Consider the following 24,331-nt stretch of genomic DNA (forward strand, 5'->3'; position numbering starts at 1 on the left):
GTCGTGATACTTGTTACAGTAATCTTGGATACTTCCTATAGAGTAAACCATGATGATTATTCGGACAACTCCGGGAAATCCATAATAAATACAGTGCAATCCGTGATATTTATTACAAAACGGTGTGATACATCCAAAACAGAGGAAAGCCTTGATTATTATTGGGAAAATCTGTGATACTTTGCCGACTATAGTCAATGTTATCGTTGATGTAGAATTGAAGAGTAATTCAAGATGTATTCCAGGCTACTTATTATAATAAATTTGTGATACTAACTAGAGTTGTCCATGAAACTTTGTGATATTTACAAGAGCAATGATGTATTTTGAGGCCACTTGTGATACCTTTCTTCTTCAATGAAAAATCACATCCGTATTCCTTTTCATTATAATGGAAATCACAGTAATAACAACATGATATTAAATTATTTCTCAAAGCTAGGTCTTAGTTCAAAATGGCGCCCAAGTAAGGTTTCGATAATACCTATAAATAAATGGATACAAAGACCCTTAATCATCAACTATTATATTTTTGAGTAATACCATTTTCCCCAATTTTTTCGAACTTTAACATTTTCTACAGTTTATGGTATGTATTTTTACTTGCTCTATAGGGCAAGTATTGGTTTCGTGTAGAAAAAAAAAAATCGAGGTTTTAATCAAAACCAACATTACGATGATGGAGAAGATCAAAAAAGTGGTTTTCGTCATGCCGTCCGTCAGTCTGTGCGTCTGTGCGTGTGTGCGTCTGTGCGTCCATCTGTACATCGAGCTAGGGCCTAAACGGATGGATGGATTTGCTTGAAACTTGGTACAGATGATTTTTACGTAATTCCCTAGACCCGTTTTTTTTATTTTTTTAATATCTCCATTTTAACGCATACCTCCCATATAACGTTTTCGAGGTATTGCAAATTTCTCGAAAACGGCTCTAACGATTTTGATCAAATTTGGTGTGCGGAATACTCTTATTGATTCCAACAAAACTGCGTTTTTAGTTTTTCTCAAAAAATGCGGAGAATGGAAATATGGCGTTGCCGTTTTTCGAAAATTGACATATTTTTTAAGTTCATATATTTTATCAAAGCATTAGTTATTTTATTTAAAATTTACAGAGATCATTAGGTATAAAATGATTAAAAAAAAATATTTTTAAAAACATTTTTGAAAAAAAAAATGTTCAATTTAATTTTTAAACTTTTGATTTTTTTTTTTTTTTTTATTTTTTTTTTCTACAAAATCTTAAATTTCCAATAGATATTTAAGATAAAGATACTGTGAACTACAAGAGCAAGTACGTGCGACCCAGTCGTGCATTTTATTTAAAAGTACCTCCCAAACTCTCAAAGACGATTAAAAAAATTCTCTAACACCCTGTGTTTCTACAAATTTACCTTTTCTTATTGTTGATTTCTGTGTTGTTTATTTTTTTTTTTAATTTATTCCATGTTTTTATTAAAGACTGCCCCACTGTGCGTCATCGACGACAGACATTGGCTGATCGTTAAAGTTCTATGCAACACCTGTAGTAGCCTATACCGTCGACACCACGACAAACGTTTTGTTGAAGATCTCTTGTTTTTGTGTTTTCTTCTCTTTTCATTGCTTTTGTTGTTTTTGTTGTTTGTGTTTTCGTAGATGGCGATGTCTCAAATCAGCTGATTGACACTCTTAGTGGCAGTGGTTTTTGATTTCTGATTTTTTTGTTTTTTTTTTTTTTGGTCTTGGTCTTCACTTGGTGGTTCATTGGCGCGGTTAAGCATCTTTTAGAGATTAATCATCCATTGGAATATATATTTTTATAATTAATTTTTATAATTTTATTTTTGTTTTGTGTTTTTTTTTTTTAATAATTTCTTGTCATTTGTATTTTTGTTTATAAAATTTTTGAGCGAGAAGAATCTAAAAATATCACCAAAAAAATGTCACTTAATTGGTTCTAATTTTAGAGACATAAATGCGCGCGATGTGTGTGAAAAATGTTTTCTGCATAAATGAATTTACATTTCGTGTTGCTGGCTCATGTTGTTGTTATTATTTTTTGTTGTTGTTGTTGTTTTTGTTGTTGATTTATCTGTCATCAAATGGTTTTTTGAGAATTAATTTAGATTATCACGCGTTTTGGGTGTTTTACTTTTTATTTTTTTTCGTTCTCATTTTTGTGTGATTTGCAAAGTGCAATTTATTTTGTTGCGGGTGAATAAGAAAATGTGATTTATCATTTTATTTAAGTGGTTTGTTATACGATTTTTTTTTTCTTAATTTTTTTTTTGTTTTGAAATTAATCGTTAGTGCTGGGTGATGGTGATTTTTTGTTTGCTTAAATTTAATTGGAAAAGCAAAACAATTAATAGATTTGACTAAGGTAAGTCAATATTTTTTGGTTCTTCGAACACATGTTTTTAAGAGGATTTCCCATTAAGATTGATATTTTTGCAGTTATTGTTATTGTTTATTCATGAATTATTGCGTAATTGAGGTTCGAACTTCGATTATACTTTTTTCTCGAAAAAGATTTCTAACAACTTCGTCTAAATTTTTTCTTGATAAAATGTTGTTTAAATTAAAGCATTTTTTCAATTGAATTTTGAGAAACTCTCAAAAACTTTTTCTAAGATTTTTGAAGAGAATTGATTTGTTTATACATACTCAGAATATTCTTCAAAAGATTTCAATAATTATATATTTTATAATCAAAAACATATTTTCTGGAATTGTTTATGTTTACAAAATAACAATATTAATCTGTGCGATTAAACAAATTGGTTTACCTGGAAATTTCATGAAACTTTTTAAGGAAATTTAAGCGCAACAATTCTCATAATTTCAAGGAAATTTGTTTATTGTGGATTGACTTGAACATTTTCGAATGATTCATTACACAGGTCGACAAAAATAAAAATATTTTTTGTGCTTGGGTTTAATTTGCACTTTTTGGGTTCATTGTAAACCAAAACAATAGATAATCACCCTTTCCCTCCTAAGATTTACTTTTGTAGTGCTGGGAACAAAAATACAATTTTCATACCGTGTGAGTCTAACTCGAGTTTAATGAGCTATAGTGCAAGAAACGTGCATTGTACAAAAAAAACTGTAAGGTAATAAAATGTAGATAATTGAAAGATCTACATTTTTGCTAAAGCACCTTATTCGAATTAAATTATAACAAAAAAGTTTTGATGAATACAAGGTTTTTTTGCTCTGAAAAACCCTGTTTTTTGAGTTCAAACTGTAATATTTTTTTTATCTAACTTCAACTTTGGAAACTTTTATACTTTTTTAAAAACTGCAATACCGGGATAAGTTTTAAAAATAATAAACCAGAGTTACACAATACAAATTTTTTTTCGTCTTGTTGCTCTGAAATAAAAGCAAGAAATTGAGTTTTTACGAAACTTGGAACTGTTTATTAATTTGCAGAAAAATGGCGTATGAAATAAAAAATATTTTTATTAATTAATTGTTTCTTATTGTTAAGCAATGTTTTATTGAAAGAATTGTAAAAAACAAAAATCAATTATGCCCAGAGGAAGCAAAATACTGATGCAAAGTAGGGAAATTTCAAAAGAACTGCATATTTAATCGAAAACCGTAAGGATTTGGGCTGAACAAGTTACCAAATTCTGAGATATCTTAAGTTTCGTTTGATAGATTACTTTCTAGACACCCTGTATATGCAACAAAAAAATAAAAATACTAAGCAAACAAATTAATTTTAATGTTTCAATAAATAAAAAAATTTCAATGTGAACTAGTTTGGCTACAGTTTGGATACAGTTATTTTTGTAGATTAAAAATACCATCAGAGTGAATTACTTTTACCATAAATATTGAAAATAGAAGGTATCAAATAATGCCTCAAGCTCCCATTTGACAAAAATTCGAACAAAACGAAAATTTCGATTTAATTTTTCTTTTGTCTTCTTAATTTTCTTATTTTTTTTATTTTCCTGAATATGAAAACAGCATTAAAATGAAGAAAACAAAACAAATATCAGCCAAATCGGTTAAGACGTTCTCGAGTTTTTGCCAAAGTTACATCCGACAATTTTTGTAAAAGACAGATTTTCTTGAATACTGGAAATTGCTCTGCTGACTTCAAAAGCAAATTAAAACCCAAGCACAAATTTCGTGTTGATCTGTGTTATTATTATTTTTTTAAACTGGTCATTTTAAAGGGATTTTTTCTGTGATAGATAGTTAAGAGGATCCCGACGAACTTGCCTACACGGATAAAAAAAAAAATACCAAAAAACAAGCAGATTCCACATTAAATTAAGCAGATTTCTATGCGGTTTTTTGTCAAGCAGATTTCCGTCTTAAATTAATCAAATCTTCTAAATTTCTTGAATACGCAAAATTTAAAAGAAATCCACTTTATTTAGGCGGAAGATCATTTTATTTTTATGGGGAAACATTTTAATTTAAAAAAAGCTGGCAGTTGATGAGAGACAAAAGTTTAGATTATCCCGCCGAACTTGCCTACATATAGAAAAAAGACCACCTAAAAAAAGCGGATTCCACATTAAATTAAGCGAATTTCTGCTTGGTTTTTGCCAAGCTGACTTCCGTCTTAAATTAAGCGGACAAATTTTCTAAATTTTTTGAATGCGAAAATTTGAAAGAAATGTACTTAATTTAAGCGGAAAATTATTTTATTTTTATGGGGAAACATTTTAATTAAAGAAAAATCTGGCAGCCATTGAGGATCAAACCAACCAACAACTTTTGGGTCATCAGACGAGTGTTTTACCATAAGCCTATCTCAATGTTGGAAATAAGTATGATAAATTGTTACTAAAGCTGAAGTCTTACTTTAATTTTAAAATTGATTTTTAAGATGAAAGTTACCATTAAAATGGAAAGAAGTTCAAATTAAAATTAACAGAATTTAAGCGGATTCCACTTGTTTTAAGCGGAAATGGTATTGTTTTAAGAGGCTGTGATTTAAGGTGGCCTCCATTTTATTTTAAGGTGTCCTTTTTTTTCTTCGTGGACTTCTTTCTTGATTTGGGAAAGGAGGAACATTTATTGGTCGGAACCTTATAAATAAAAGTTTTTACATCGTTAAGCTTATCCGTAAAAATGTTGAAATAATTTTTAAGCCTCGTTACGATTTAAACCTAATTGGTGATAAGAGATGGCAGCCTTGATATTTGATATTTAGTTTATTCCTATACTAGGCTTTTTTTTCTTGGATTTTGCATCCAATATTTGAACGGTTATTCTGCTATTCTGAGGGCAAGAAAGCAACTATTTCAAAATAAGCTTGATCAATTTTGCTTTTTTTTTTACTTTTTATAAAAAAAGTTCACCATAAATTAAAAATTCTAAATAATTTTTCAATTAATTTGACATTTAAAATTGAAAAAAATTTTATTCGTCATAAATCACAGTTTTTTTTTTTTAAATAAACCTCCGTTTTATCAACCACTGAATCATTTTTGCAAATAAATTTAAATTTATAGAACAATGCGTCGCAATAATTAAAAAACAAAAAAAAAAAAAAAACAATCTGAACCACAATAATTATTATAAATCACCACATTACCAGTTTACCACTTCCCCACTTTAATTATATCGAGAGCAAAAATAAATAAAAACCAAAAAAAAAAAAAAACGAAAAATAAAGTAAAATAAAACTTGAAAAAACCTCAAAATAAAAAAAAAAACAAATGATGGGTTGATATGACTATTATTCATGTTGGTGACATTTTTTGCACTGCATTTTGCACCAATCATCATCAACGTCAACATCATCATCGTTTTATTATGTGTCGCAATTTGCAAATTATTGTCATAAATTTTATCTAAAATTTGATAGCATTTTTATATGCGTTTTTTTGTTCATTATAAAAAAAAAATAAACAAAAACAAAAATACCGCCCGCCAAAAAAAAACTCTTCAAACACACATCAATCTGTGACGCAATGCACACGTAAACATAATTTAAACGCAATGACACCTATTAAAAGACGATCAAAACGATAATCTTTGAAGATCAACGCGCGGGATAAAATATTTTTTTTTTTTATTTCGTTTTTTTTTTTGATAAATCTTATCTCGTGCGGTATCTTTTATTGCAATAAAATAAAATTAAAAAAAAAAGAACTATGCCGCTTGATGTGTCAATTTGAATGTGTCATCGTGTGTCATTTTTGATTATTCGAATGTTTTGTAGAGTATAAGAGTTTGGTGGGGTAGTGTACAAAATTCTTCAGATTCAAAATATTGTGACTGCACCTTGGTTTAATTTTGTTGTCATTTTTGATTTCTTTGAATTAAATTTTACAACCTTCTAAATGTGGTTGATAGATATATGAAAAGAATATCATACAGTTTGAGAGGTAGAGTTGATTTTTTAGAGTACATTTTCACACCATCATTATTTGATTTGATGCTGAGAAAAGCTTTGGCTATTTTCCATATTGACAATAATTTTTCGATACAAATTCAAATTTTTATACAAATTTTACAGAACCCAATTGGAAAGTTCTCAGAAGTTCAATATGTTTCAATATAGTTCAGTTTAAAATCAGTATTTTCAGTACTTTAATTTGTACTTTATATAGTTAAATATGATATTAACATTCAATACAAACTTCGATTGAATCTATCCACTTAAACACATACAATCTGTCTGAATTGATGATCTTGATAGAATTTTTTTTTTTTGTTAGAGTACTTTTTAGAGTACTATTTCAATAGTTCTAAGTCTTATCCCCTACTTCTTTTGCAGTGTCATAAATAGTTTTCGTAAAGTACCATTAGTTCTTCACAATTAGTGCCGGATGTACTTCATACAAATCCCGCGAAAAAAAAGAACCAATGGAAGTTTTCAAAAACTACTAAAAAAAAGTCCCATGTGTACTTCTTTTAAATCATTATACTTGCTATTTCTGAAGGACCGTAACTAATTGGCCTAATGTATCCTTAACACACTTATAAAAAAGTACTGTAAGAACTTTGCATGAAACATTTTAGATACTTTACACGAAGAACTGAAGGTACGGTATAGGCACTAATCCTGAAACCAAAGAACGTACGTTTGTACTGTATTTGAAGTTCTATATTTCAGTGTTTTCGTCTAAAGTATTAATTGACTCTCCAAGAACCATGAACTAAACGTACTTAATTTAAAGAACCATAGTTATTGTATTTGTATCTTTAAGTACGAAGTATCCTAATCGTATATATTTTTACAGAACATGTACCATGAGTTGTGTACTTTCACAAAGTTCACTAAGTATGTTCTCCGAATTTCCATGAATAGAATCCAATACTACTATGATAATAGTCTATTCTAATTTAATTTGCGTTCGTAAACAAATTTTTTTCAGTACATACAGTACTTTTGAACTGCAAAAAGAACTTTTCCAGTGGTGCTTTTCCTGAAATACTAATACTTCATCTTTATTATCATGAGTATTTCTTTTACAATGGTTATTTTCGCATAATTTTATGAGAACTTCTCAGACTATAAGTTCTTTTTTTGTGTTACAATGAGTACATTTCCCGGTGTACTTAAGATTTCTATTTCCGTATTACAATATGCGATCTTCTACCTTATTACCAAAAAGATCGGTTGATACCATTCAAATTGAAGCATAATGTTAGACTTTGACTATGTCCAGTCCATATGTACTATTTGCAACATTATCATTCGAACTTCCTTAACAGTTCAGGTTTTTTGGACTTTGGCACCAATATTTGTGGTTTTCTATTTTTTTTTTTTTTTTTTTTTCAAATTAAATTCCATGTGATTTCCGAGTGTGTGTTTCTGATAACAATAACAACGAAAAGTATTAATTCTTTATTGTGTTGGATAAGTTCCTACGTTTTTTTTTTTTTTGTACATTTTTAATCAAAAAAAAAAAAAAAAAAACAAAATTTTATCGTTAAAGTACCTACATCCTACATCTTCCGGTGAAATTCCATTCCATCGTTTTCAAAATCAAATTGACGACATTTGTAATTTCTGCAAAAAAAAAACTCAAAAACAAACAAATGATTGTTTAAAGCATATTCACACACTATTATAGAACTTTAGAATACTTTTGAGTGTCACTGTGTTTTTTGCGCCTAACAAGTCACATCGTGTCAATGGTTGATAATAATAATAATAATTTACGTCGACTCATTGACTTTGTTTTGACGTCATTGCCAAGCGAGAGATTCTCATCGGGTTTTATCTATATCGGGTAGACTTTGAAGCAAGTAGTACGACAAATCAACTTGTTGTACCTTACATAGCTTTTGTTAGGTATAAAAGATAACTTCTTACCTATTTGTTTGAGTTTGATTAAAAAAAAAAAGTACAATATTCCGCCGAGTAATAGTTTTGCTATGGATTTATCATTTAATTCATTGAGAAATTATTACAAAAAAAAAAAGTTTTTTTTTAATATTTACTGAAAACGATGACTCGGATTTGTGTATTTTTTCAACTTCTGTCTGATACTGATTGGTGCAATCTACACACATTGTATGAGACTTGTTATTGCGTGTTAATAGTATATTTCTTTTCTTGTAAAAAAGAAAAGTGATTTCGCAATGTATTGCAAAAGTGACGCATATCAAAAGCAAAAGATTAGTAAGCAAGCACCAACCGACGATGATGGCGTCTCATTGAAGATGGCAGACGATATTGGCTTATTTGATTTTGCTTTGTTTGTAATGGCATTTATTTTTTATATATTTTGTTTATTCTTTTGCAGATAAATACAGTTTTGGAATATTAATTTTGCATGTCTAAGAAAGAATTATATTTGAGAGTTTCCATCAAAAAGTTTAAGTTTGATCTTTTACACAAAAACAAGAATGTCATTTGATTTCTTCCTTAAAAAAAAGAATTTCTAGAAAAAAATTTCGAAAATCGTTAGGTAAAAAAAATCGTTTAAAAAAAAAAAAATATTTTTTAAATAAAAATTTTCTAACATTGAAAATTTTCACCAATCCTTTTAAAAAAAAAATTATTTTTCAAAAAAAAAAAAAAAATGAAATATATTTATAAATCCAAAAATGTAGTTTTTGAAAATTTTGTAAAATTTTAATATTAATTTTACCTAAACGCTTTTGTATTAAATTTTCGTTGAAATAGGGTTAATCTTGTGCAAGATATTTAGAAACTGAAAAAATCGTTCTATGGAAGGTACAAAAAAAAATCATGTGTGCAATTCGCACGTGGTTGAAGTGAAAACTTAAAAATCATTTAAAAAAAATGGAAAAAATATAACTTTTTTTTATTCCATCACTTTTTTATATGACAATCTACAATAAATTTTATACCATCTGAAAGCTTATTGTTTCAGCTCAAAATATTTATATCGATCATGTCTAAACAACATCTACAAAAAGAGCTAGATTTTTTTTTTAACAAAATTAGTTTTCAAAAAAAAAAGCAAAACAATCAATCTCTTTTCTCTTCTAACGCCATTAAATCCATTTTTTAAAAGACAACCTATAATAAATTTTATATCATTATTATTTCACCTTTTATATGACGCTTCAATCATATTTCTATCATGCCTACAAAAAAAGTAAGAATTTTTTAATGCCAACCATGTCGAAATTTCAAACTGGTCATCGGCAACAAATTTTCACAGTTGTTTTGAGGTATTTTTCAAGTTTTTCAATTAAAGATTACACAAGTCAACAAAGTTTTTGGTGCCGAGACTAAGATATACTTTTCTAAAGGTTTTTGGTGTGCTGAACTCGAATCTGAAGTCAAAAACATCCTATCAGCTCCCGTTTTTGAAATATTACCGTTAGAAGATGCAAACATAACTACTTTTGAGGTTATGCTTTTAAGTGAAGAAATTTTTTTTAAATACAATTTATTACGGTTTCTGTAAGAACTGTTTTCCTTCTTTCAAGAATTTTTTAAATCTTTTCGACATCTTTTTTATTGTTCAAGATATCGTCAGTTTTATGGCTTATTGTAATCTATCGTAATTTCATCTCCTTTTTTGATAAATTCAGCCAAACACACTTACTTCATTTTAAGATATTTCGCGCAATAAAAAAGATATGGCAGAGATTTAAACGGGTCTTGAAAGAACGAAAATAGTTATGATTTGTATTTAAAAAAAAATTCTTCAAATTAAGGCATAGCACCAAAAGTAGTAAAAAAATGTTTTTTTTTGCATTTTCTAACAAAAATATTTCAAAAACGTGAACTGCTAGGATATTTTTGACTTTGGATTCGAGTTCAACACAGCGGAAACCTTCAGAAAAGTATATTTTGCTAAATGTTGTTAACTTCAAAATAAGTCAAAACATGATTTTTTTTAACTTTCAAACGGTAATATTTCAAAAACGGGAGCTGATAGGATATTTCTGACTTCAGATTCGAGTTCAGCACATCAAAAACCTATAGAAAAGTATATTTAAGTGCCCGCACCAAAAAAAAAATTAAATTTTGTAGACCAGTGTTATATAACTTATAGAGCACGTACCGTTATGTGTGATATATTAAATGAAAGATAATATTATCAGCATGCTTATTAAAGTTGAATAAATTTTGTATGTGCTCTAGATCAAAAGATATAACGTGTTTAAAAAAAAAGAACATCTTTTCAGCGTTATCTCAGAATTTTGAATATGAAATTAATTGAAATTTTGTACAATCATAATTTATTTAATTACCTATCTAAATTTCATTCATCTATCTATTAAAACAAAAAAGTTATGATCAATTGATTTTTCGTATCGCTTTTTCGTTTCATCTTGTTTTAAATCACTACGATACTACTTCAAAAATATTTTTTTTTAATTTCAAAAGTTGGCTATTATTAAAATCGTTAGAGCCGTTTTCGAAAAAAAAAATTAACTTTTTTACTTCCGTTATATGGCAGGTACCGTTAGTTTTGGTCATACAAACAAATTTCAATTTCCTCTCTAAGGAATGACCCGAAACTGCTAACTACCAAGTTTGAAGAAAATCACTTCACTCGTTTAGCTCGAGGTATGTATGTATGTATAATACTATTTAATGCCTAAAAAGTTGTCCCTTTTGTTAAATTTCATTTTTCTTGAAGAAAAAGTATACAAATTAGTAGACAAATTATATTGAGTTATAAAATTAACATTATTTACATTTACAAGTTTGAGACCCAAATTTTAATTGAATTGTTTGCAAATCACGGTAACATTGTATTTTATCTTGGTAACGCAGTGGTGTTTTTAAAAAATTTAAAGTTTTAAAGCTGATTTTTGGTAACACAATTAAATAAACTATTAAGAATATTTTATTGAAATTAATTTTTCTATGATTTAACTTCATAGGAGACTTGCATTGTTTATAGTTTCAAATAGGAATATCAGAGAGCTTAATTATATAGATTTACAAATAAAACTGAAATTTGCAGTAAAGTAACGCAGTTATTAAACTGTCATAAATATAGAAATATCATTAAAAAAATGGGTGCATATGTTATTTTATAATAGATTAAAGTATGTATAACCATTCTACACTGAGAACAAAAAATAGATTAAAGTTGAAATGTCTTTATTTCAAAGTTGAACTACTTTGATTTATGTGACTTTAAGATACGGAACCATCAAAAATTTACGTTTTTTCCACGTTGATTTTAAAATGTTCCTCTTCAACGTAAAATTATTCCGAATAATAGTTAAATCAATGTGGTTTTCATTGATTTTACGTTGTTTTATGGTGGCTCTTCCCTCAGTGTATGTCAACTAAAATATATGAAAATAATATATTGATATAAATTTCCATATTTTTTTTTTTCAAAATTCATTGCCCTACCTAGGCCCTATAGCCTATATAGATAGTAGATACCTATATCGCAAATAAAACTTTCAACTGGAAATAATAAAATTAAAGCCTGTTGAAATTCTAAACTGTTTGGCCTTAAAAAAATAAAAACGTTTTTCCGAAATTTATAAGAGTGCCAATTTGGGTTCTACTCTTGTTCTCTCTACTTTAAATTATTTCTTAAAAGAGAACCCCTCTATTAATGATTTTTTTTTAGAAAAAAAGTGACTGTGAACTGAGAGAATTGAAACGTAAAATTCTATGGAAATATTTAATCATCTCTCTTGAATGAAAAGAGAGTTCAACAAAGACCTAGTGACTTACGCTCTCCAACTTTTTCTGTTTTTGGAACAAACTACATAGTTTGTTAAAAATTGAAGAAACCAACAACTTTCTTCAAGAAATTATTATTTTCCAATTCATTTAAATTAAATTGCTTCAAAATATATTAAAATCTTTTTTTATACTCGATGTAATAAACCTAATAAAACTTAATAGTAACTAGCTATGAACTTCATTAAAAATCAATTGTTATGTATTTCTTTTAATTTTTGTTTTGAATTGAAATGGCTGTCCCTTTGTAGACCTTAACAATTTTTTTTTTTCAACCAACAAAGTCTATACAAAATTCCTTAAAGAAAAAGGTTCCGGTCAAATTATTTCAAAAGGAAAACAAAAATTCGTCCGGAACTTAAATCTAATGAAAAACATTATTATGTCAATAATCATCGTTAATGAAAAGTCTAAAATAGAAGGAAAAGAAAAACAAACAACTAAACAAAGATGTTAAAACGGCTGGCAGTTATAATCCTGCATAAATTAGCATTTGACCTTATTATTTTTTTTATTTTTATAATTTTCCATTAACTTTTGTGATTATTGGAATTTTTTTCACTCAATATTACAGGTCCGTAATCAGAACTTTTTGCTCAAAGGGGTTTTTGTACTAAACCAGTTCAGAAAAAAAATTTTAATGGCTCTCCTTTTTGGTAAAATTAACCCTCTGTAGGCACACCTCTTTTTTGTGACGTGATAGGCACACGGGTGCGAGTTTGGCTTCTACTTTTTCATGTCGCTAGAACTTTTTTATGGGAAACCGACGAAGTTACGAATACCAGAGTTACGGGTGACAGAGTTACGAGCGTCAAAGTTACGCGAAACCGAAGCTACGAAAAACTAGAGTTACGAATTCTAAAGTTATGTTAAGCTATGACAATTGCGAGGAACGATATGGAATTATGGAAATACAAACAAGAGATTAACATTTTTCTCATTGGTCAGAACTAAATGAGTAAAGCGAAAATGGGTGTTATTTAATCTTGTAAAATTTTGATTGGATAGGTATAGATATACATACATATATGGTTTTGTTTTTGTGAGAAGATCGCAAAAACGTTGAAATAGAAAAAAAAAAAAAAACAAAAGTATACTTATGTAAGTTTGGGGGACATAATTGAATTTAACTTCTTATTTGTCCAACTAATATTGTAAATACGTATTTTTTTTTCTATTAACTAATATAATTATTCATAGCGTATTTTGTAAAACCCACTTTGTTATTATTTATCTTAAAATAATAACCAAACCACCCCTTTTTTTTACAGACGTTATTTTGGTGTGGTGAACTGTTGTTGCAATTGTCGCCAACCCAAAAATCACATGTCATAGCTTAAGATAACTTTAGAATTCGTAACTCTAGTTTTTCGTAACTTCGGTTTCGCGTAACTTTGACCGCCGTAACTCTGTCGCGCGTAACTCTGTTATTCGTAACTCCGTTACCATTTCCTTTTTTATGTCTCATATTTTATAGAGAAAACGTATATGAAATTGATGTAGAATTTTTCGAGGAATTCGAATATTGTTTTCACAATTAAAAAAAATGTATTTACACCATTATAAAGAGACTTTTTTGTACCCACTTTTTAAAAAATTTGCACCCGTGGCCGTGTGCCGACAGAGGGTTAATAAAAAAGATAATATTAGAAAATACACTCAAGGATTTTAGTCTATGGTCAGAATTTTTTGTTTTTGATCCTTCTCGAATAAAGTACGGCCCTGAACATAAAAAAAATAGAAATTCTCAATTTACCCGCCAAAATAGAAGAAAAGAACAGTCTGGCGTCCAAACACTAATGTCCCATGAATTATGCAAATATTCTACCATAACCGTGGTGTGATATATTATTTCGCACTCATCTCAAGGCTTTTTTGGGGCCTTAAATTCAGTAAAGAAACCAATGTTACTGTCTGTTTACACTCTTGAAGACACTTCCATACATAACGTGTCAAATAACTTTGACAAGAATCATACAGAATTCTCAAAATCCACAAATGGTAAACTACATCTAACAAATATGGGGGTAAGCAACACCCCTTTTCTGTCATCAGTCTTTGAAACAATTTATAGCTTAGTTCCAAGAGAGGCAAAAATAAATTTATACGTGTCTTCGATCGACGACAAAAATTCTTAAATTAAGATTCAACATTCCATCGCCATCGGATTCAGACCGGCCACCGAACCGCACCGCGCACGATTTGGCAGAGTGCTGCTGCTGTGGTGCCTGTAGTTGTGGCACTCGACATCAGCAGCAGCTATAGTGATAGAGTTCGTTTTATGGTTATTTAATAGTCCCCTAATCTCGTGATTATGTAGAAATTAATTAAAAGAAAAAAAAAAAAAATTTATAAAAAATAAAAAAAATATACGAAATCAAGTTTGGTTAGATTTTATGGGTATTTCCGTACACACAAAACGGCCGAAGAAAACCACCTGTCACGTGGTTGTGTTTTTTTTTTTTTTTTGGTAGGTATTATTCACATTCGTGAGTGGAAATTGAATCTGCTCTCTCTCAGATGCCCGGAAGTTATATTCTCTCGTCGCAGGATGTTGTTTTCACAGTCTTTCTTTTACCTGATGTTTTTTTGTTTGTTTTTTATGAGTTTTTGGGTCCTATTCAAAAAGGCTTTTGTTTGAACCTCTTGTTTTTTTTTTTTTTGGAGTTTTACCTAAACAAAAACACTCTTTGGTGGAAGACAAAGGACCCGACCAGACGGCGTTTGAGGCTAATCACTTTATTACGAGAATGAGATGAATGGTGACGACGGACGACAACGAGTAGTGTTGGTGATACATGTTGTTATGAGAGTTGTTGTGAGATGTCAAAAAAAAAAAAACTGAGTGAAAGGTGTTGTGCCGTATGCAAACAAAACAATACGCAGCGTCACTGTCGGCATAATGTCATATCGGGCGGCGGCTATTGAAAAAGATGACATACAGTTGGCAATGATGTGGTGGCGTCAGAAGAAGCAGAATCACGCAGAAACGCGCCTACCTGTGTGGTGCCACTGGCGCTGACTTGCATTTTGTGTGTGAAAATGTGAATCTTGGTTTGAGATTATATACCTGATGCAGTTTTTATTGCCTTTTTGGGTAAAAGATTTTATTGCATATGGATGCTAAAAGGAGGTGTTGGTTTAATTTTGAAGAAGACATCAAACTGAAAGAGGATTTGCTTTTGTTTTTTGTTTTTGTGTGACAGCAAATTATCGCATGAATGGCAAATTATATTGCATGGCGCCAGTAGTTTATGAGTTACAAATAATTCACTTTATTGCAGTCTGTTGCATGAAAGAATTAAATTTTGTGAGAATATTAGAAAATTTGGTGTCATTGTGATATAAAGTCCAGGGAAATAAAATACCAATTCAAAATTGGAACGGCTTTAAGGTTGACATCCCATAAGATGGATTCTAGAAATATCCCAGTCGGGATGTACAAAAAAATAAAGCTGAAATGGATATTATTTAATCGTTTAATTTTTTTTTCACAGATGGGAAGAGGGAGCGCTGTTAGCTTAAAACCAGTTTTTTCGAGAAAATCGAACTTGAGCCAAAGCCGCCATCTTGAATTTAAGGAAAAACAAATTTTAGTGAATTACTCGGTCTATTTCGATTTTTGACAAAAATTGTTTAGTCAAAATTTGTGGATTTTTGTCAAAAGTCGAAAATGAGCGAGTTATTAACTAAAACTTGTTTTTTCTTCAATCCAAGATGGCGGCTTTGACTCAAGCTCGATTTTCGCAAAAAATTAGTTTTAAACTTCTTGTGGCCCCTTCTACCATTTTATGAAAAAAAAATTCGCGATTAAATTTTTTTTATTATTTATTCCGACTGGGACAAAGTGAAATCTCCTGGAATGCAATATCTACTTCATTTAAAATAAAGAAGTTTTTTTTGGTTCAATTTTTCACTTTGTTTCTTTAATTAAAGAATTAATTGAAAAAAATTACTTTCTGGTTTTTATATAAATGTTTTTTGATGAATAGTTTTTGAAACAAAAAATTTCAAACACAAAATTTAAAAAAAAAATTCAAAAAAAGTTCAAACAGTTTTTATTCCAAAAAATCTACCCAATTAAGTACAGATATGAAACGAGGAGATGGACGGAAATATTATGTTGTTGCATTTAACTTTTTAGCAAAATTTCTTAGTTATTGTTTGTGTGTCTCATTTTCTCCTAAAAGCATACATTAAGATAGTTTTCTGAAGAAAATTTGGAAACCGTGTAAAAACAAAACACTGTAATTTTGACGTGTCGGTGAAAAATTAGATGATTTTGTAATTTTCAGTTTTCTCAAAAAGTAAAAGAGATTTTGACTTCTAGTTTTCGGTGTTTGACTCAAAATATATAAGTGAAATAAGAATTGGAAAAAAAGTTAGTACTTAATTGGGTAGATTTTTTGGAATAAAAACTGTTTGAACTTTTTTTGAATTTTTTTTCAAAATTTTGTGTTTGAAATTTTTTGTTTAAAAAACTATTCATCAAAAAACATTTATATAAAAACCAGAAAGTAGTACAACTTTTTACCTTTAAAAAAAGGTATCGTTTAGTTTTGTAAGTGTTGCCGTTCTCTTTAAATATTTTTTTTTTTTGATTTAAGGTCGAGTTCTTAAATTAAAATTTTTTTCACATTCAAGTGCTTGGCAGACGGCTGACGAGACTTTTTTTTTGCAGTAACATGCCTGGGGATGTCCTTAAACATATTTCATAGGGCTGAATACTAAGCAATTACCTGCAAACTTTAGGTTGCTGGCTCTCGGTCTAATAGATCATTTGGATAACCATGAATTAAGCGAAGCGTTCCAAGCAAATCAAATTTTCAATATTTTGTTGCTAATTAGTCAGCATTGTCTTCCCAATTCTTAAGAAAAGAGACATACTGCGTGAACTATATAGAGTCATCAGCAGAGGCGTACGTTGAGTTGACGGGGCCTCGGGGCAAGACTAAATGTTGGGGCCCCTTTGATATAGAAAATAAGAACAAAAAAAAAAAAAAAAATATCATTTGTTGGTCGCTAAGATTTTTCAAGTAACATTTTTGGGGCCCTATGATAATATACCTATAATTTTTCTTTCAAAAAACCGTTTTTTTTTGGGCCCCTGAAGTGATTCATGTCAAATATCTTATCTTTTTAATTTGATACTTTTATAATAAGTTTTCGACTGGAGAATCGGGGCCCTGTCATGTCGGGGGCCCTGGTGCACCGCCCCGCTTGCCCCAATGGGGTGTACGCCCCTGGCTCATCAGTCTTCTTAACATCGCCTTTAATTTAATTTACGCTGTCAATTCATCAATTTTTTTTAGGTTCTTTCTTACTTCTTGCGATCAGGTTTATAAACACATTAGTCAAAAAATGAATTTGAAATAAAAAAAAAAATATTTATTGCAAATAATAAAAATTTCGCATTAAACAAAAATATGTATTTATTGCAACTGAAAAAAATTAACATTAAAACAAAAAAACAAATGTCTACTGCAACTAAAAAATATTTGCATATAAAAAAATGAATCGTTAATTTCAGAAACAGCATAAGTCCATTTTTCCCAAAAATTTTTTTTTTGAAATTTCTCATTTATAATTTATATATAGTTATTCATCTTCTGGAAAAAAAATTCAGCATGTCAGAACCCCCAAAATACGAAAATTGAAAGGAAAGTTTTCAAAATATATGGAAATTCTTCACCCGGTGACAACATTTTTGACTGTTAAATACATGACTTTTTGCCAGTTTAAAATTATTTTGGTAGGAATCTTAACACGCACACCCTTTTGTTATACATCTTTAAGGTAGGGAATTACTCTATCTATATCTATTAAATTCATTAAAATTGAACATAGGGTTCAAAAGTTATAGCCAGATTTCTAGCGGTGGCAGCTTTTTTAAATGCGTCTTTAGCTAGATTATAACTCGGCTTACTCTAAATTTGAAGTGTTGTGGAGTTTTAATATAAAAAACAGTTTTTTGTTGCTCCTGAAAAGTTAGTGCTCATGGACTTATGCTGTTTCTGAAATAAACGATTCAAATAAAAAATTTGGTGGATTGAAAAACAAAAAAAATATTCAATGCAAAATTGCGCATTAAATATTTTATTGTTATTTGCATTTAAAATTTTATTTTCAATGCAAATACTTTTCGATTGCAATGTCATTTTTTTTAATGCAAAGTATTTTTTATTTGCAATAAATATTTTTTTTTTTAATGCAAATATTTTTCTCTTCCAATACAAATTTTTTTTAATGTGTTTTTTTTTTCAATTGCATTAAATATTATTTTTTTAATGCATTTTTTTTTTATTTGCAATAAAATATTTTTTTAGATTTGTACCAAATGGAAAATAAACAAAAAAATATTTTTTTCAACTATGCTAGTAATTTATTTAGGACTCGTTAAAAAAAAAATCAAACTTCAGAGGCATGGCATAGAACAATATTCTTCATGTGATTGGCTCTCTCGTAAACGACTAAATAGATTTGAAAAAATTGGATTAAAAAAAAAAAGAATTAATTTTAAAATAGAATTGATGAATTTTCTTGTTTGTCTTTTCAAGTTATTGAAAATTTTTGTGTACAGAAAATTACTTTTTTTTAAAGTCTTCTACAATTTTCACGGGAAAAAAATTTCAAAAGATCTTTGTTGTACCTTTTGTAACCTTTTAAATAAGTATTTTCGTAAATTAAAAAAACTACTTAAAAAATGTATTTTGTGTTTCATTCCACTTTTTCTAGAATTTTCCCATATACAAATTTTGTATCCTTACATTCCTTAGTGATTCCCTTAATTCAGTTCCCTCTCTCAGCTTCACAATTTTTCCATAATCATCCTGTCAATATATATTTTTTTTTTTTTTTCTGTTTGTTACTGAAAATGCTGTTGCTCTTGAGAGTTAATAATACGATAATTGTTTTTATTTATACAAAAAAAAAAGGAAAAAAATAAAAAAAAAACTTATTCCAGTCGATAGGTTGATAGGTGCACCATAACAATAATAAACAGTGGCACTTGTAGAGTAGCAGTATGTAGCAGCTGGCTGGCTACTTGATGATAATACAAAACACTTGCTCTTGTGGCCACTGGCCAGTGACCATATGCTCCCGGACGACGACGGCAATATATAGTATATAGTTGCAGTTACAATTTGCAATACAAAATATTTATTATCCAATACCTATAGTCTTGGGTTATATAGAGTGCAACAGCAGCAGCAGCAATAGCAGTCAGGGCAGAGTGTTGTGCCCCATTTGCCTTCTGTTACACTTTACACTCATTGCACTCTCACATAATTTTTTTTGTTATGGGTGTATCTCTCTGTGGTGTTTGCAGTGCCGTGACACTTGATATCTGTCACATTATCGCAATTTGCATGTGGCGATAGATCTCACTATACTGCGGCTGCAATTAATTATGAATTCTATTTTTTTTTTTTTTTTTTTGTATACATTTTGTATATATAAAATATTTTTTTTTTTTATTTTTCGCTTCAGCTGATTAATCTGCTATTGGAGTTGTTTTCATTTTTAATACAAAAGACTTTGACCTACGAACAAAAACACGACAGTCGTCGCAACAAGCAGCGGCGCACGGTGATTAAATTAAAAAAATTTGCGCGAGAGATATGCTAAACTTACATAGATAAGCGCAGGGTGTATATTTTTTTTTTCATGTTGAAAGTCTAGTTTGTTTCTAGTTGACACTCGAGTTCTTGCATAAGTTCATGTTTTTTTTTTTTTTTTATTTTTTTTATATTTTGTATTTTTATTATATTGAAGTATTTCATGCAAGAATGTGACAGCAGTATCATGCTGTAGGTTTAAGGAATGTTTTTAAACATAAAATTTACAAGGAAATTGTAACATGCAAACTATATTAAAAAAAAAAATTGAACAATCAAAGAGATTTATTGATTTGGACATGGTTAACGGATATTGAACATAATGGAAATAAAATTTTTTCTTTGGCGGAATGTATACTACAATTTTCAAATTTGTGTTTTTTGGGTGAAATTTTGTGACTCGATCGTTCAAATGTCTGAGCCAATCGCTTTTCCTTTCTTGGAGTTTTTCACTGCTACATTAACTTCTTCGACTGTCCGATTGGATACTTCATCAAAATTAGGTTCGGCTGAAGCCTGTAGGAAAGTATAATGATGAGAAACTGCTCATTTAAAAAGCCCGCTACAAGATTACTATCGTCTTCGTGAATTATTTTGTCGTCATCCAAGAGTTTGATCTTGAGCATCGTCAATATAATTTTTCTTTCTTTGAGCTGCAATTCAACGAAAATCTTCCTTGAGAGTCTTCATAAAAAAATTAAATAGCAAATGTATTGTATTAATCGTTAACAAATTTGCAAAAAAAAAGTTACGCATACACCACAGTGACCCTTGAAAATATATTTTCTACTGCGAAGCAATAAATAAACTTCATTATTTTTTTTTTTTATTTTTATTAAATAAATATTCATTTAAACATATATATTTTCATTAAATAAGTAACTTATAGCCTAAATGGTTTGACATTATGCCGTTTACCAGATGGACGTTTATTCATATACCTACAAAAAAAAAAAAAATTCAACTAACATTTTTAAAAGTTGTAGCTTAATGAAATAACGATGAATTTTTAAAGCAGATCCCATCCACAGTCACCATTCAAAGCATTAAACTTCATTATTGAAGTGAATATTTTGGCTTTTGACGTATGGAATGATATTCTTCCATTCTTTCTTTGTCAAAAAAAAAAAAAAAATTAAATGCACGGCTTTGGTCGCACGACTTGCTCTTATGGTAAAAGTTACTCTTATATTAAAGATTTGTATTGAACAAAATTAGGGAAAATTTGATATTTTTAAGGAATTTCCTAAGTTGTGAAAAAAAAATAAAAGCTGTTCTTAAGGGAAACCGACGAAGTTACGAATACCAGAGTTACGGGCGACAGAATTACGAGCTTCAAAGTTACGCGAAACCGAAGTTACGAAAAACTAGAGTTACGAATTCTAAAGTTATGTTAAGCTATGACATGTGATTTTTGGGTTGGAAACAATTGCGAGGAACGATATGGAATTATGGAAATACAAACAAGAGATTAACATTTTTCTCATTGGTCAGAACTAAATGAGTTAAGCGAAAATGGGTGTTATTTAATCTTGTAAAATTTTGATTGGATAGGTATAGATATACATATATGGTTTTGTTTTTGTGAGAAGATCGCAAAAACGTTGAAAAGAAAATAAAACATAAGTATACTTATGTAAGTTTGGGGGACATAATTGAAATTAACTTCTTATTTGTCCAACTAATATTGCACCTACGTATTTTTTTTTTTTTCTATTGATTAATATAATTGTTCATAGCGTATTTTGTAATACCCACTTTGTATATCTATACCTATCCAATCAAAATTTTACAAGATTAAATAACACCCATTTTCGCTTAACTCATTTAGTTCTGACCAATGAGAAAAATGTTAATCTCTTGTTTGTATTTGTATTTCCTCGCAATTGTTGCCAACCCAAAAATCACATGTCATAGCTTAACATAACTTTAGAATTCGTAACTCTAGTTTTTCGTAACTTCGGTTTCGCGTAACTTTGACGGCCGTAACTCTGTCGCGCGTAACTCTGTTATTCGTAACTCCGTTACCATTTCCTACATAAGAAATTTTTCAAAAAAAAAAAATTGTTATTCCATTTTGAAGAAACAATTAATTTACACATTAATATGAAATTTCAAAATTTTTCACCAACCCCTTTAGTCTAAGAGCCCACAGCAAATTTTGGGAGTGGAGGTATAACCAAAATGTGAGTATGCAGTTTTATAGCCTTATGCATTCTAATAACGAATCCAAAAGGCTGGCAGCTTTAAATCGCGGCTTTATATGGTTTCCGAGGGGTTAAATTTCGCGAGTTTTCCAATTAATGTGAGTTGGCTAACCCTGAAGACATCAATCTTGGCGATGCGATGAATAGAACTCAAGATATGAGCTTTTTAAACGGCTATGTTTTGGAGACTTTCCTGTTTAATTTTTTGTTTGTTATTTTGAATTCAGAACTCGCCAAAAATAGAGCCCTTATGGTTAGTTTAAAAAGCTTATATCTTGAGTTCTGGAAAACTCGCGAAATTTAACCCCTCGGAAACCATATAAAGCCGCGATTTAAAGCTGCCAGACTTTTGGATTCGTTATAAGAAATCATAAGGCTATAAAACTGCATACTCATATTTTGGTTATACCTCCACTCCCAAAATTTGCTGTGGGCTCTCGGTCTACTTTCAAAAAATTGATTTTTCAAAAAAAAAATTTGAAATATTTATAAAAAATCCATAAAAATATGTTTTTTTAAAATTCTAAAATTTTAATATTACCTTTTCCATAACTACGAGATATTCAGAAACCAAAAAAAAAACCTTTTATGGCATTTACCTTTAATCACGGTACAAAAAATATTTTTCTTATTTCAAGAGTTGGCTTTTATGTGTAAAACTACACAACAAAAATTTTAATCAAAATCGTTAGAGCGGTTTTTTAAAAAATGACAAGTACCTAAAAAAAATCAATTTGTCCTCTAGGGAATCACCCAGAACTATTAACTTCCAAGTTTGAAATCACTCCACTAGTTAAGGCTCTAGGTCGAGGTACATACAGACAGACAGAATTATTGCCGGACCCATTTTTTTGGCATTCTCCATCATCATAATGTCATGTTAAATTGTTATCTCGAGTTCAATTTTTTTGAATCCTAAACTTGCCTATAGTAGGTACCTATGTATATAGCAAGTAGAAAAATATAATTCTTTAATAAAGTTTCTTCCTATAAAATATTTTTAAGAACAAATTTCCAGATTGGAAATTCTAGATTATCAAATTGTATTAAACAAAATGAAAGGTGAAGGCTGGAAAGAAAAAATAGGAATTTTCTCACAGAGAAAAAGAAGTTGATAAAGTCGTTTAGATCACAGCATTTGACGTATTTTCCCCCTTTTTTTTTAACAAATCCGTGTACTTTATTTGTCCTTAAATATTTATTTAACTTTCTTTGTGACATTTTGTAATAACACACAAAAACCTCTTATATTAACAACCTCCCACTATTAATGTCCCCTCATAATTCTTTCACAAAAATTCATAAAAATCTTAAATGAATTGCATTGCAAATTAAACAATTAACAGGTAAATACAATAAAATCTCTCTTAAAAATCCTTTTGCACATCCAAAAATAACAAAAGAACAACTACTATTGTTTATTTTAACAAATAATTATTTTCAAATTTTATTTGCCAAAAGAATAAGAATAATATTATTTTAACAATCCTAATATACTCAAAACATTCGTAGAAAACTACCACAAAAATACAAAAAAAAATTGTTGATTTTCCACTAAAAATTTAAGACCAATATAATTCGTAGTATAATTGACATGATTGTTTATTTTTCTTTTATATAGAAAACCATGCAAGTTCTCTATAAATATTATATTTTATTTGTCTATCTTTAGAAAATAAAATAAGAAGAAAAAAAAAATCCAGCAGATGAGGGAAATTTATGCAAACTAAATTGCTAGAAACTTGATTTTTATATTAAAAAAAAAAAACGAAAAAAAGAAGATTTTCCCTTAACTCGATGCCTATTCGTGTGATTTAAGCAAAGATTAGTGACACATAAATCTAAGCTCTAGTAGAAGATACTATGGCATTTTCTGTGACAAGTCATTGGAATTTAGAAATGAATAAATGTCGGTATGTAAATCGATTAAGATAACTCTTGAGATTTGCTATTTGGACATGTTTCTATAATTTACAGAGATTCTTCAGATTTACAGATAAATAGATACACATAATAATGCAGAGAGGTAGGTTATAAAGATATAAGATTGATAGATATAGATAACCACATCTTTGCGATGTATTTGTATCTTTTGCATTTGAATTTGATGCGTGGGCATTAAATGAAAATTTCTGCTGATGTTTGCTCTTGATTCGAACGAGTGTATCTCTAAGTTATATTTGATTTGACAGTTATCGGAGATTTCAATCTTGAATGAATTTACTTTTTTTTTCAATTTCATCTTATTTAGATGCACAATCTGCTGAGTCTTATTTCGCATAAACATAATAAATTATTATTATTTTTCAAGGAAATTTGTTGGATTAGATTAAACAGATTTCGATTTTTTGTGAAGTGTTAATGGACAGAAGGTGTACTATGATGCAATTTTT

The 24,331-nt window shown here is 29.1% G+C and overlaps 1 protein-coding gene across 2 annotated transcripts in view; it reads left to right on the forward strand.

The window, feature by feature from the left end:
• The window catches only part of LOC129907248 (BMP-binding endothelial regulator protein), a 163,305-nt gene that overhangs the window by 25,234 nt on the left and 113,740 nt on the right, over positions 1–24,331 (forward strand). Inside the window, exon 1 of one of the 2 annotated variants that reach the window (XM_055983363.1) lies at positions 1,891–2,365. The exons of the other annotated variant lie outside the window; for it this stretch is intronic. The gene's annotated coding sequence lies outside the window, so the exon portion shown is untranslated. Of the gene's footprint in view, positions 1–1,890; positions 2,366–24,331 lie in introns of those variants that run through there. 2 annotated transcript variants of the gene reach the window in all.

The sequence above is a fragment of the Episyrphus balteatus genome, chromosome 1 (genome assembly GCF_945859705.1).
Source record: "Episyrphus balteatus chromosome 1, idEpiBalt1.1, whole genome shotgun sequence".
In the NCBI taxonomy this organism is placed as follows: Eukaryota; Metazoa; Arthropoda; class Insecta; order Diptera; family Syrphidae; genus Episyrphus; species Episyrphus balteatus.